General features: G+C 45.6%; 1 long non-coding RNA gene across 2 annotated transcripts; it reads left to right on the forward strand.

The window, feature by feature from the left end:
* Positions 1 to 2: 2 nt before the first annotated feature.
* LOC311606126 lies at positions 3 to 8,587 on the forward strand. Of its 2 annotated transcripts, none has more exons than XR_014782220.1 (2): positions 3 to 356; positions 6,685 to 8,587. It is a non-coding gene; the product is annotated as an uncharacterized lncRNA (long non-coding RNA). The 2 variants fall into 2 exon arrangements; XR_014782221.1 differs by lacking the exon at positions 3 to 356 and adding an exon at positions 6,050 to 6,360.
* The last annotated feature ends 3,936 nt before the right edge of the window (positions 8,588 to 12,523 follow it).

Raw genomic sequence — 12,523 nt, forward strand, 5'->3', positions numbered from 1 at the left:
CCCTGCTCATCGCTCAGGGTGAGGACCCCTGCTCATCGCTCAGGGTGAGGACCCCTGCTCATCGCTCAGGGTGAGGACCCCTGCTCATCGCTCAGGGTGAGGACCCCTGCTCATCGCTCAGGGTGAGGACCCCTGCTCATCGCTCAGGGTGAGGACCCCTGCTCATCGCTCAGGGTGAGGACCCCTGCTCATCGCTCAGGGTGAGGACCCCTGCTCATCGCTCAGGGTGAGGACCCCTGCTCATCGCTCAGGGTGAGGACCCCTGCTCATCGCTCAGGGTGAGGACCCCTGCTCATCGCTCAGGGTGAGGACCCCTGCTCATCGCTCAGGGTGAGGACCCCTGCTCATCGCTCAGGGTGAGGACCCCTGTTCATCACTCACGGTGATGCAGGCATTGCTGTTGCAGTGCTGCTCTGCATTCCCACTGGGTGGTTACATTGCTGATGGTAACTTCTGGAATTCATCACTGCCCAGTCCCAGTCCCCGTTGGCCAGACTCCATATTTTAGTCCTAGTTAACACTACCTTACCAGAGAGACGTTTTATTCTTTCTATTCTTAAGATAACATTGAAACACATGGTAAGTCAGAGGACAGATTCCATGGGCAATCCTTAAGTTCAAATGCAGTGCAGAATGTCCATTATCCTTAAACACAACAGCAAAATCATCTACAACTGTTAAAGAGATTCTGGTTTTAGGGCCAGGCAGGAGGGCTTGCCATGTAAGCGAGGGGCATGGAGGTTACGAGCCCATCCCAGGCCAGAATCCAGGAGAGAGCTTCACGGATGTTTTGCAGCACTCTTTAATGTACTGCATGTGGGTTCACCAGTGGCCTGCTCTTGCACCCCCAGTTACACACAAGAGCCTCTCCCTGCCCCGTGAATACGTGCTGGAGTTTCAGTCACATTTACTCATCAGGCAGGTCCTTATATATCTCTGTTTCATTTTGTGCTTTTGTTGTTCCCTTGCGTTGCCCTGTACACATTCCTGTTGGAAAATTCCAATCTTGTCTCAGATGAAGTAAGAGGAAAAACCATGTGACCACACCCAGGCCAGCCCAGCCAAGGAGAGCAAAGGGCCCCTCCAGAACTGGCTTTGTCAACGTGGCCACAGTGTGCACGGCTCGAGCTGGAACTTCTAAAGAGCCCGTGGGGGATGTGTGGTGAGGTGGACATTTGGGGTCAGGGACTCTAGGGTTCTTGGAACACGGTGGCAACAGCTGTTCTATAGAATCCAGACCTTCTTTCTTTACTGTTAACATTTTTCTCTGTATTCCGGTGTGTTTGTAATCACTTCCCACTAAGCTTCATATCTGTTTCTGACTCCTCACTACACAGGACACCAGAGCCAAAGGCTGCACATTCCACTATTTCCAGTGCACAGGGGCATGCCTAGTGACAGGTAATGATGTCATAGGTTGCTAGGCAGACTGGGGCAGTATGCTAACAGAGAGGTGCAATCAAAATGAATGTGTTGTTTTAAAATTGGATGATATGACACTGGGCTCTTAATTTTGTTGTTATTGCTTAAGTGTTGATACACTGTTGGGAACTGTTCTTTCACAGTGTGTTGTCTGGGTCCAAGTAGGTTTGAGAAGGGACTCAGGGGTGTGTGCCCCACTGCCACCACCAGCAGCCTCTCCACCAGGTGGCGCTCACCTCTTGGTCTTAGTTCCTGCCATGAAAGAGTTGTCACTTGAGACTCCTCCAGAACAATTAAGATGTTGACTTCCTTAAGCCCTATTTGTATGTTCTGAGCCTGCCTTAGAGATCTGAATGCCTTCTTTCCCTAGGGACACGAGACTTGGAGAGGCTAGCCACCTTTGACACTGAAGCCTGGAGAGGCTGTGGAGGTACAGTGCCATGCATCACACAACCCCCGTGCTCCTAAGTCAGTTTGGGTATAGGTGCTTAGGACAGTGACAAGGGTGATTGGATCGAGAAGCCAGATCTTCTGGACACTGTGGCCTTGGCAGCAGGATTGATGTCAGCTCTTATGTTCCTGCTGTGGCCCTATGCCGTACAGGACATTTGCAGAGGAAAGATTTTTGTTCTGGGTAGTTTGTAGGGAAAAAAAAAAAAAAAAACCAAAAAACCTTCAGACAAGAGGCCCCGTTTGAGGTGGGAGGAGAATCCTAGGATTATCTTTTATGTTTTTCCCACCTCTTTGACTGTTCTCATGGTCTGGTGCTTTTATCAGAAGTGGTCTATGACATCAAATCAGTTTCCTTCAGTACCATCTTCCAATGCCTCTACACTCACAATGAGACTTTATAGGATAATGAGAGAAACCCTAAGGATGTTATTTTGGCCAATTGACACATCTCCAGAACCTTCACATCAGCTCACTTCTTACCAGCTTTGAGACAATGTGCAGAGGACAGTCCACCACTTCCTCCAATCGTGCCACAGGACTAGATCCTCAAAGGCTGGCCATGGCTCTTTTTCTTAAGGGGATGCATTCATTTCCTACAAAGCCCACACGGGAGATGATCCCAAAATTCTAAATAAGCAGTTTTAAGCAGAGTGTAATATTTTCCAATGCCACTACTAAGTGACATGGATCTGTCATGTATCTGCAGGGCTGGATGGTAGGTGAGCACTTCCATCTGAGTTAATCAGGATGACAACCCTGCCATATCTACTTTGGAGAGAAAATGAAGAATCGAGAAGGTGGTGATTTGTTCAAAGTCACCAGGCCTGTTTGCCTCAGACTGGAACTAAAAACCTCTGTGACACAGTCGCTCTCGTGTTCTTTGCTAGTTCTCGGTACCAGGCCCCGCCCTGGATGTTAGGAACACAGCAGCAAACAACATCTACAAACACTCTGCCCTCATGACGCTTGCAGTCCAGTGGGAAATAGGAACAGACAGGTGTGGGGTCAAACGTTGCATCAAGTGGTAATGATATCTTATGGTCAAGAAAGTATGAAGTTGGGCGCCAGGGGCTTGAGAGCCTTGCTTGACTGGGTGCTGTAGCGTCAGCTTGTATGGCTACTGTCATTGTTTTATACAGTGATGCTCCTTTCCCTATGGCTTTACTTTCTTTCATGAAGTTATATAAAGTTGACAGGACACGGAAACATTAAAAGGAAAATTCCAGAGAGACCACAATTTCATAGGATATTTTTAATGGCAGCGTACCTATTAAGACTGTTCTGTTTACTGTTAGATGTTATGTTAACCTTAGTCTTTGCCTGGTTTATAAACTAAGCTTGATTTCAGGTGTGTGGGACAAGAGAAAGCATAGCATGTTTAGGATTTAAAACTGCCTGGTGTTTCAGGGGCAGCTGGGGCTTTTTATCCACGGACAAGGGAAGGTAACTGTATTACCACCATGGTCCCCCATCACACTAACATGACTGTGGAAACATGCCTTGTCTGCTGTGTTAGTAATATCAACATACAAAAGAAAGATCTTCAAGACATGAACTTCTGGCGAGCACTTTAGAGTTGACCCACCCAGGAGAATCCTTCTGTAACTTCCCAGTGGTTATTTCCTTTCACATAAGCACTGCACTTTTTTCTGGTATCGCTCCACAGATGAAGGACAGTTTCAAACAAGGTTCTCAGGCCACGTTTGAATAGAGGTATGAACTGGGTCTTGGGGGTTGGTCTGGTGTTATGTATTCAAACACTAAATACTGGCCCCCAACATCTGATTGCTGCCCAGACAAGTGCATTCTCATGTACACTGGCTTTTGTTGTGTAAACCTTGCCTTCCAATTTAAAGTTAATTGGTTAATAAAAATAGCTGGAAGCCTGTAGCTGGGCAGATGAGAAGTAGGCAGAGCTTGGATTTCCAGGTTGGGGTCTCAGTCGGGGACCATGAGGTGCAAGAAACAAGCCAGAGAGGAGGAATTTGCCATGGGGAAGTCTGGAGCAAGAGCACGTGACCCTGAGGGCTGGGCTGGTGGAACAGAAGCAGCCCAGGCAGGAACAATTATGGCAAGTAACTTGGGGTGTGTAGCTGGGAAATGGCTTAGAGGGTTGATCCCCGCCCAGTTACTGTGCTTTAAAGCTTATCGTTAATCTAAAGGGGTCTCTGTCTCAATTGTTTGAGAACTAGCTGGGGTAGAGAATCGCTCTAGAATCTAATAAATATTCCACAACACATGGGAACTGAGTCATGCACAGTTCTGGAGGCAGAGGCAGGCAGATCACTGTGAGGCCAACCTAGTCTACAAAGCCAGTCCAAGACAGCCAAGACTACACAGAGAAACCCTGTCTGGAAAAACTGAAAGAAAGAAAGAAAGAAAGAAAGTAAGAAAGAAAGAAAGAAAGAAAGTGAGTCATCACAACTCCACTCCTCAGCTCGACACTCAAGTAAATCTCTTGTTATAGTCTTCCATCCATTGTCCCCATAACCTCATCATCATTTATAATGGTGCACACCTGTAGTGCCAGCACTCTAGGAGGCAGAGGCAGGTAGATTGCTGTGAGTTCAAGACTAGCCTGGTCTACAAAGGAATTCCCGACAGTCAAGGCTGTTACACAGTGAAACCTTGCTCAAGAAATAAACAAAACAACAAAAATTGTTCAGTTTAAAAGTCTTGATAACATTTAACAATTCTAACATTTAAAAAATCCAAAGTCTTAACTTTGAGCTCCTACAAAACAAGAAACCAGTTATAGTTCTAACATGTAATAGCACAAAGTAAATATCTGCATTCTAAAAGAGAAGAGTCGGGGTATAGCAAGAAATGAGCAGACCAAAGAAAGAGCAGAAGCCAGCAGGGCAATTATCAAATCCTGCAGCTCTGTGTCTGCTATTTGGAGGCTGTGATGGTGCAGTTGGCTGGGCTCCACAGGGCTTGGGTAGCCCTACTCCTCCCCATACACTCTCAGTTTAGACTCTGTCCTTCCTTGTACGCTTACATTCTTTCAAGTTATCAGTGGGGTCTTGACTCTAAGGCCCCTTTCCAACTGCACCAATGCCAGGTTTCTCTTTAATGGCACTAATCTCTTTTACAACTACGTCTAGGTTGTTGTCTTTACGCTTCTTGTTTAAAACCTCATGCTGCTCATATGCCTCTCCTACACCAAAGTTGCCCATTATCTTTAAATTCAACTTCATTCAAATTCTCGGGACACAAGCAGAATGATAAACATACCACACGAATGACTCTTAACCTACTCTCTGCTAGCATCTCGCTTCCCTCTGAAACTTCATGAGACAGCATCCTACTGACTGCCCTCCTCTCAGCATGCTTGCCTTCCGAGCTCCCGTCAGAATGGCGCCGCTAAACCCTGCTTTCAGTGATTGAGGGCTTTCCTTGACCAAAGTTCCAAACGCTTCCACATCGCTCCCATAAACCAGTTCAAAGGCCTGAGATGTAGGTAGGACCATCATAGCAAAGAACGTAGTCGACCCTATGTTCATTTTAGCAATGACCTTACTGATTTTGTTTTACTCTCTTCTCCTGTTGCTCCATCATGGTGGAGAAATCAAGGTGGTAAGAGACAGAAGTATCTGGTCACACTGTGGCCACAATCAGAAGGCAGAGAACACAGGTGCATGCTAATTCCGATTTCACTCTTTTAATTTTACAGTCACGGATCCCCTGCTTAGGGAATAGAGCCACTTAAAGTGGACAGGACTTCCCACCTCAATTAACCCGATCAAGATAATCCCCCATAGTCATGCCCAAAGGCTTCCAAGGCAGTTCTACACCCTGCCAAGTTGACAAGTAACAACAACATCACAACAGGTCAGCTGTCCACTAGAGGAACAATCGCATTATCGTGAGCAAGTGTGAGATGGTCAGGGGCTACTCACCAGGAGTCTGAGGTTAGCTTACTCATAGGGATGTTATCCAAGACACATTAGCTAGAGACAGAGATGCTCAGGTCATGTTTTCTTGAGTGTGCGTTTGTTAAATTCTTGTCTTGCCAAAAACTGGCTCACAATCTTGGCCTCCTGTGTTTAGCTATGGGTCACCTACTTCTGTGCACTTAGATACGTCTGTAAGCATGCCAGAATTATGTCATACCCCCAGATTTAACGATGCTATTTCTGGCTTAGTTCTATCCTAAATTCTTTTCAGATTCTGCAGCTTTGCTGCAGCTGGAACTTATTTCTTGAAATGATGTTAGGTTGGGTCCCATGTCTGTTGAAGACTGCTGGACTCTGATCAGGTTTGAAGTCAGGCCACGGACGAGACCTGGCTTGTATGGAAGACAATGACCTGTGCAAGAAGAAATCTGGTCTGAAATAGTCAGAGACAGACCCAGTGCTTAGATGGATAGTGCCCTCAGATGCGGAGAGAAGAAGCACTATGAAACAGCAAAGCCCAGACCCCAGACTGCCAAGAAATCCATCTGCAGCAGCTAAGAGTAGTGATGCAGGGAGTGAAGTCAAGGTGGGCATCTCTAACTTCATCTCCTGGGCATGCTGAGGAGCTAAGGAACCAGAACCCAGAGAAGGAAACGAAGGTGGAAAAGTGGGGAACTGTGCTAATTCTGCACTAAACGTTGCGGAGGTTTCAATGTTTTTTCCAACCAGTGTACCCAGGCAGTGTGAAAACACACACTCTCTCCCTCCCTCTCTCCCCCGCCTCTCCCCCTCTCGCCCTCCCCCCCATCTCTCTTTCTCCTCTTTGTGCGTGTGTGCGCACGCCCACGCAGTCAGTCAGCCAGGCATAGTTTACTGAATATGACCTCTTTATTATCTTTATTTGTTCTAGGGTGTACACAGGAGGAAACTGTGTAAACAGAGCATGGGTCCATGGGATACCAACATCATCAGAAAGGTTGAGCAGTGACACCATGAAACTGGAATCTCCCTCACATAGAAGAACTGCACACTGAACTTTTAGGTGCCAATCGCCCTAAGTCCCTATTTTCATGGCATTTTCTTTTACCCCAAGTACTTGGAAAACGTTGACACGGAAATACAAACACGCTTCTGGTCTCTTTCCAGCTTTAAAGCAAGAGGTCTCTTGGATTTGTCTTCGTGGTTTGGAACCGAATCCCCAGGGTAGAATCAGGTTTGTCGGAACCCCATAGGTTACTCTAGCCTGCGTCTGACTCCATGGTTCCCAGACAGCCTGGGATTCCTCCAGCCCGCTCCTGGGGCGTTGGAAACACAGAAACACGCCGCTGTAGCCTGTCAATTAGTCAGGATCAAAGGTGCTTGCTCTGTACTGCTCTCTCAGCTGCAGGTCCAGGCGCACAGACAGGCCACTGACCACTCTATCAGGGCAGGCTTGCCTCCAGCATGGACCATTGCAAAGGCGGAGCCTTCACCTGACTCCCATCCTCCAACGCTGTTCGTAGAGGAGAGTCCAAGTCCGCACAGAAAATTACTGTCCGCGCACACATGTGGGTTTGGAATCCGAGCAACTATTTTGTTCTGGAAACACGTTGCCATAGATTAAAACGACGACGACTCCGTGCCAGCTGTGATTGCACTCTGCCACGTTACCAGGATGCACAGGAGGCCAGGGAACTCTGGGTTTTGCTTGGCCTCAAAACCACATGAGGAACGTGGCAGTCATCTGAGCCAGTATCTTTTCTGGAAATAATTATTCTGTGAGAACAAAACTGTGGAAATCTTCAGTGCCCCAAAAGAGCACCCAGGCAAGCCCAAATAAAGAGAACTAAATTCCCTTATGTTTTGTTCACCGCTGTCCCTGAGGCTTCAGACAGTGAGAGGCAAGTCTACCTAAACCCCACGACTTCACTTAGGAGTCAAAGCCGGGTTTACTACTTTGTTAAGTGACAATAGGTTTATGTGTAGGAAAGCTTCTAAGAAAAAAAAAATACAAGATTACTTTTTGTTGTATAGTTTTAGACTTTAATTGTTATAGGATCAAAGCCAGCCTAGATACTTCTTGTTTGGTATTAGTATCAAACTCCACTCCAGCGCCCTGTTGTTACTTCTGCCTATACAAGGAGTGTGTGATTAACAAAAGAAAGCAAAGCAAACCGTAACAAAATCAGAACACATTGCTTGGTTGAGGTTTGGGGGGGGGTTGATTTTGTTGCTTTGTTTTTTGTATTGTTTCATTTTGCCTGTTTTTGAACCAAGGTTCACTCTGTAGTTGAGACCAGCTCCACACGAAGACCTTTCCTGCCCAAGCCTCTGAGGTTCTGGAGCCCAGGAATGTGCCACCATGCCTGTCTAACGTGACATCCACATAGAGTCCCCACACACCCGCCCATGTATTTGAAATCATCACCAAATTTGATGTGGTGCCTAGTATGATGGACAAGCAGTTGTTATACTGGATTTTTGAAGGAATAGTGGCAAGAAAACCAGCCCAAGACAGACACATTTTTTAAATGTACTTTCAGTCTGAGGGTTATTGAGTTTGTACATGAAGAAACTGGGCGGAGGAGCGGTGCCTGTGACTACAAGATAAGCTCAGTCTCTCCTAAGTTAATTATCCTAGGTATTTCAGTGCAGTGATGGAAAGTTGAGTAACAGTGGCACTAATAGGAGAAATATAATAGCTTATTTATTTTCTTAAAAATCTTGAGCTTGCCTCTGAGAAACAGATAAACCTAAACTCTTAGAAACTTCACAGTGTTGATGGATTGTGACAGTAACTTCCAATACATACCTAAGTATACGACACCATATAATTTCAAATGTTTTTCTTTATTATTTTTAAAAACTGTGTGACTGTATATATGTGTATGTTATGTGTGTGGTTTATGTGTATGTGAATGGTATGTGAATGTGTCTGTGTGTGTGTGTATGTGTGTGTGTGCCTTTTTGGGTTATGTACATGTGAATGCTAGTGTCCAAGGAGGCCAGAGTCATTAGATTTCCTTGCACCTGGAGTTAATAGCACTTGTGAACTGCCTGGTGTGGGTGCTAGGGATCAAAGCCCAGTTGTCTACAAAAGCTGAGCCATCTCTCCAACACCAAGGCTGCGCATTTGATGATAGAATTTGATCATTCCCTTAGTGTATTGGTTGAACGTGCCATTTGAACAGAATAGATAAGACCCTAAGAAGTAAGCAAACATGTTTATATATTAGAAACACACTCAAGACTTTGAGGGCTGTGGGAGGACATTGCTCAGCGCTGGGACTTGGGCTTCGTTTGCTGCACTAGCAACCAGTACCTGTCTCAGAATAAGGAAGCTGCTTGGGGTGAAAATTTAGGTGAATTTTCAAGATGTACTGCAAGCCACAGCAGAGAAGGAAGAGCATTGAAGCAGCATTGATGCACACAGCCGAAGCTGAAGGTGTGATGGTCACTGGCGGCCACTCCTGCTGACACAGAGCAGCCCAAGAGGTGGGGTTTGCATTATTGCTTACCCAGGCACAGTGTGGCAGGAGTGAGAAACCAGTTCTTATAACAAGACAGCTCCGTCCCTGTAGACTTAAGATGCGCCAGACTTTTGAGGCAGCATCTAACCCAGGCACTCACAGCATTTTATTATCCTGTAATTTCTTTCTAACTGGAAGGATACACCACAACTCTAGTTTTCTCTCCTTCCTGCTCTTCCGCAATGCATCTTCGTGCACTTCACGCCAAGTCCCCTGTTTCTCCACCTCCCAATCTGGACATCACTGCTTACATCTGGGAATGCGGACTTGAGATAATCCCAGAGGTAAACTGAGAAGGGGAGCTTTGGTGTCAGAGCTGTGGGATGTGGATGATGTGATCCTCCAATATTCCACATTAGATACGGACTCAGCAGAGACTTAATCTCCCACAGTACGAACAGTCCACATCGGTTGTAATGTGGTTCAGATAATGGCATTGATGTATGACTCAGTTACCCTGCTGCTTCCGGGACAGGATGCCCGACAAAAGCAACTTAAGAGAAGAAAGTTTCATGCTTTGTCACAGCTTTAGAGAGTCCAGCTCATGCTCATCTGGACCCAGTTGCTCAGGTGGGATATTCTGTAGGTAGGAGCAAGTAGCAGAAGAGAGCTGTTCACTTTACCACTGGCCAGGAAACAGCAAGTCACAGGAAGTAGCCAGGGTCAATGTTTTCCCTATAACTGGCTCCAGTGACCCACTTCCTTTAGCTTAGTCCAGCTCAGTCAGTTTCTTTAACCTCCCAGAACACGGCCACCAGTTGGGAACCAAGCGAACATATGAGTCTACTGTGGGGCTTATTTCACACTCAAACTGTAGTGATGTCTCTGGCTCGGTTTTGTTTTTCTGTGCTTGTTCAGCCATTTTCTTTTCCCCTATACCCAATATATAACATTCTTTTGGCTTTCATGTATCTCTCTGATTTTCCCAAAGTGCTATTTGTGTGTGTCATACCCTTCTACCATCTAACTCAAAAGCAGTCTTTCTTTAGAGTCTATTTACTACAGAGTCATAAATAGATGCTCTTTAATGCTCAAATCACTTCCAGAAGCCGGCCATTGACAACATCCTACTGTCTCAGAAGTAGTGTCTATTGAAACTTAGATGCATTTAAACCAGATGCCCAACAATAAGGAAGTGGTTTAGTAAAGTAAGATACATCAAGACCGTGAAATATTATGAAAGTATTAAATTTGTAATCTGAGGTCTGTTTTGGGACATAGGATGGCTTGATATTTTATGGAAGAATACATAAAAGCTTTGTACACATATCCTAGAGAAGTGTGGATATGCAGTAACTGATTTCAAACATTTTATCTTGGTGGGGAAATTAAAGTTACTTTTTTTTTAAAGAAAGGAAATACGAGCTTCCTGTTTTGCCTTGAAGACCAGACGGTATATAGTGATGGATGGAGTATGCTAATGGAGTAGCCTCATCCCTCACATCCACTACGCTGGCAATCGGAAGAGCCTCATGCTACTCTTCACACTGCAACAGCGGGCAGAGCAAATGACCTAAGACTTGGCAGTGAGGCGTGGCTTCCGGTGGGACGCATAAAGATGGCTGACATTCTAGACATTCTGTGGCATCATAGACTACGCTGCGTAGAGAGCACTGCTAAGCAGTCCTCTGGAAAGTCTGTGGGTGGAAAACGTTGGCCAGGCAGGCCCGTTTGTAGGGGGAGGATGAGCTCACCTAGTATGCACGACAGTGGCTTTACCCCAAGTCCCTGTCCGAGGAAGCAGTGTCCATCTGCAGAGGGGCAAGGATAAGACACCCAGATGAATGGGTTGAAGACCTGAGGGGAACATGACATGCAAGTATGTGTATCTTTATGGTGTATTTATCCAGGCAAACTCGGATACACAGAGCTTTCTACCTCAGTATGAAGCCAAAGCTTCACTTGAGTCCCAACTTCTGGAAGAATTCCAGAGAACAATAACGTCCCCAAACAATGGGGAGTTTAGAGCTGCCACCAATGACCCAGGAGAGGAAAGGAGAGAGCTTAGTTCTTCCTTTAAAATGAGGGATGGTGTGACTAGTGAATTTTGTGACAGCAAGTGTGACTTCGTTAAGTGTGCTTTCAATGCCGTTGGGTCATAACATTGTTCAATAGACTAAGGACTTTTTCTTTTCTAATTATATATTTCAAGCCTGTGAAGAGTTGTCTGATTTGTCCAGTCTAGTGTGACATTAATGAGTAATAGTTGTAGAAACAGTGGGAAAATTTGATTCATTCAAAAACAAAAAACAACTATTGGGACACTTGCTTGTACTAGACTCTAGAGGACACACATATGTTTCTTTTCTTATTGCTGTGGCAAAAGACCTGACAAGAGGCAGCTTAAGGGAGGAAGGGTTTATTTTGGCTCACAATTCAAAATGATGTGGTTCACCATGTCAGAGAATGTGTGCTGATGGGAAGTGGGAGGCGGCTGGTCACGTTGCCTGTGTGAAGGGAGAGAGGAAAGGGAGGTGCTACTACTCAGCTTACTTTCTCCTTTAAATTTTTTTATTTATTATTAGTGTACATGCACGTGTGTGTGTGTGTGTGTGTGTGTGTGTGTGTGTGTGTGTGTGTGTGTTTCAAGTGCATGTTCGTTACGTGTGTTTGTAAGTGTAGGTGTGCTATTTACTACAGTGTGCCTGTGGAAGTCAGAGGACAACTTTTGGGAGTCAGTTCCTTCCTTTCACTGTGGGATGCAGGATGTAACTCGGGTTTTGAGGCCTGTGCACCCAGAGCTTTTCTTCAAAGAGCCACCTGGCTGGCGTGTGCGCTCTCCCTTTTGTGCATTCTAGGATCCTGGCCCAGGGAGTGATGTCACCCACATTTAACACAGGGCTTCTGATCTCAGTTAACTCAGCCTAGAAGCCACTCCCAGGCATGCTCAAAGGCATATTTCCATGCCTATTCTAAACCCATCAAGTTAATAATCATGATTAGACCTCATGTCCCTTGTGGAGTTTGTGGTAGCTTATGAGAGTGAGGGTGTATGAGGACTGCCATAGTTCAGCTCCATGGCTTTTCATAAGACAGACTCCAAGAACTTGGGGACATTTTGCATGTTTCCCTGCTTGATACCCACAACTTAAAGTTATCCCTGTACCGTGGGATGGGGAGGGTAAATCCAGGGACTTCTCCCAGTATAGAAGCAAAACAAAACAAAGCGAAAAACAAAACAAAACAAAACGAAAAACAAAACAAAACAAAACAAAACAAAACAAAACTCAAAGCTTTAAC

Source organism: Acomys minous, assembly GCF_964271855.1.
Source record: "Acomys minous genome assembly, chromosome: 9".
NCBI lineage: Eukaryota > Metazoa > Chordata > Mammalia > Rodentia > Muridae > Acomys > Acomys minous.